We start from the raw sequence: 3,072 nt of genomic DNA, 5'->3' as shown, positions 1-3,072 counted from the left end.
GGAGCAAAGGTGGCTGGGGCGCTTCTCACCCAGGACCGCCCCGCCCCCAGGACCCTGGAACCGCCCTTCCACCTACGGCAGATTGGCACCCCTGCTACCCAATCTGGCCCTTTCACCTTCTTTCTGGACTCTGTGGGCAGGCTGTAAACCAGGCTGGTCTGGAGCCTGAGGACTCGGCCCAAGAAGTCGAATGCATTCGTCCTTCCTCGTCCTTTAGTCTTCCCCAGCCTTTCCTCTCACTCCCTTAACTCTCTACAACTCAGCTTCTGATAACATTTAACCAAAGCTCCCCGCTCCAAAAGTTACTAATGATCTCTTAATTGTAAAACTAATGAACTTTTCTCACTCCACATCCTTCTTGACCTCTCTGAAGCCTTTGACACTGTTTATCATCCTCTTCTAAGTTTTCACATTCAGTCTCCTGGTTCTCCTACCTACCTGAACAGTCTCCTTTGCTCGATCTTCATCCTGTCACACCAGCTAACCTTTAGTGTCCCATAGGTCTCTGACCCCTTTTTGTCTTCTCTATTATTATTTCCACTTAGTGATCTTATCAGTTTTAATGGATTCAATTATCATCTCTAAGGTGATGATTCTCAAATCTACTTATCTAGCCCTAATCTCTCTACTGACTTCAGTCTCCCATCTTCAAATGCCTATTGTACATCTCAAACTGTTTGTCCTGCAGATGTATAAAACTCAACATACCCCAATCTGAACTCATTATCTCCTTCCCCCACCCCAATTCTCCCCTCTTCCCAACTTCCATAGTACTATCCAGGATACCACCATCTTCCCCATCACCTAGGCTCACAATCTATGTGTCATCCTCAACATCTCATTCTATCTCACCTCCTCATCCCATTTGTTGCCAAAGCCTGTCTGTTTCCTCATGTCTCTCACGTACACCCTCTTCTCTCATTTGATACTACATTTGGTACATCTGATGCTCATCTGGTACATCATCTCACACCTAGACTATTGCATTAATCTGCTATTGGGTCTACCACAAGTTTCTCTCCACTTCAGTCCATCCTCTACTCCAGCTGCCAGTGATCTTCCTTGACTGAAGGTCTGACCATGATATCCCCCTACAAAATAAACTCCAGTGGCATCCTATCACCTTTAGGATCAAATATAAAACCCTCTGTTTGGTGTCCAAAGTCCCTTATACCCTGCATCGCTGTCCCTCACCTTTCCAGTCTTCTTCCACCTCATGAGTCTCTCCAACCCTCCTTCCCCCATGTACTCTGCAATCCAGTGACGCTGGCCTCTATTTTATTCCTTGAACAAGAAACGGATTTTTCACTGGCTGTCACTTGTGCCTGAAATGCTCTCCTTTATCTCTGCCTCCTTGGCTTTCCTGGCTTCCTTCAAGTTCCAACTAAAATCCTATCTTCTACAGGAAGCCTTTCTTAGCCTCTTAATTCTATCACTTCCCCTCTGTTGATAACGTCCCATTTATACTGCATATAGCTTGTATGTACATAGGTGTTGGGTATTGAGGTCCCTCAGTAAATTAAATGCTCTTTGAGGGCAGGGGCTGTCTTTTTTTTTTTTTTGGGTATCCCTAGTGCTTAGCACAGTGCCTGGCATGTAGTTAAGAGCTTAATGTTTGTTGTTTGTCCTTTGTTCTCAAAGAAGACCATGACATCAGGGAGGTGATGCCCTGACTTGCAAGTGAATTAGATTTAAGTGAGGGAGGCTGTGCAAAGTCACCAGCCTCTCTCTTCTGCAGAGCCATCTGAGTCCAGTGGCAAGATATAGATCAGGACGACTGGACGTGGGCCCCTAAATGTTTAATACACGCTTATTGGCTGACTGTAGACCACTGGCTCCTTCTGCAGACTTTGTCCTCCTTTGCCTGCCATGACAGGACAGAGTCCTAGTTATATATCTAGATCCACTCCTCTGTCTCCTTTCCTGGCTCCAATTTCTCCTACCTGTTTAAAAGCATCTCAGCCCTCTGCTGTCTTCTCACCAGGTCTCTAGTCTCTCTGTCCTGAACAGATCACAGCCACTCTTAAATCTTCCACTATTGCTCCTCTGCGGACAATTCCGGTCTACATACCCAGTCCCCCATCCTATCTGAATCTTAGCTCTCCTCTCTCTAAATGCCTACTGGATTATCTTTACTTGGATGCCCTGTCAGCTCAAATTAATCAAATCATTTTTTCCACCAATCTAATTCTTCTAGATTTCTCCATATTTTTAAGTAGTAGAAGAGGCAGTAGTTGACAGTAGGCTGGAATGGAAGTTAGGAAGACCTAGAATCAAATCCTGATTGTATCACTTACTAGCCGGGTGACTGTCAGCAAGTGACGCCCCTTGAAGCCTTGGTGCCATTTCTAAAATGCAGTTGACATGTGTAGTGCCTACTCGTTGGGATTATTGTGGAGATCAAATGAGATTATGCAAAGTGCTTTGCCAATCTTAAAGTGCTAAATAAATGCCAGTTATCATTATTCCCAATCAGGCTAGAAACCTTAGTCACTTCAATACTTGCCTTCATTCAGTGTTAGGTAGAAAGAATATGGACTAAGAGTCAGAATACTTGAGTTTTAGTTCTGATGCCTCTACTAGTCATATGTCTTTGGACAAGTCAGTCTCTCTGACCCTGTTTCCTCAACTGTCATAAGTGGGGCTAATAATAGTTGTCCTACCTATTTTACAAGATTGCCCTAAGAACTCAAAAATAATGTAACTGAAAGTAGCTTATGTAATACTATACATATACAGCACCATTCATTTAAAAAACATTTTGTTGATATCTAAAGTTTTACTTCAATCACATCATTCTCTTGCTCAAAAACATTCAATGGCTCTCAATAACCAACAGGCTAAGTGGAAATTCTTTAGCAGGGCATCCAGATCTACTATCTGACCTGACTCCCATCTTTTCTTCAGCCTTATTTTCTACTTCTGCTGACATGGATTCATTTGTATGTTTGCTATATAAGCTCTTGATTTGTTTCTTTTCTACCGATATGAAACAAGTTATTAACCATTTTGTCAACTGTACAAAAGATAATTCTAGAGCTGCCAGGTACCTACTCAAGGGTACTGTGGATT

The sequence above is a fragment of the Phascolarctos cinereus genome, unplaced genomic scaffold (assembly GCF_003287225.1).
Source record: "Phascolarctos cinereus isolate Bilbo 61053 unplaced genomic scaffold, phaCin_HiC Scaffold_4;HRSCAF=312, whole genome shotgun sequence".
NCBI classification, from domain to species: domain Eukaryota; kingdom Metazoa; phylum Chordata; class Mammalia; order Diprotodontia; family Phascolarctidae; genus Phascolarctos; species Phascolarctos cinereus.
This window is presented reverse-complemented; position numbering follows the sequence as displayed.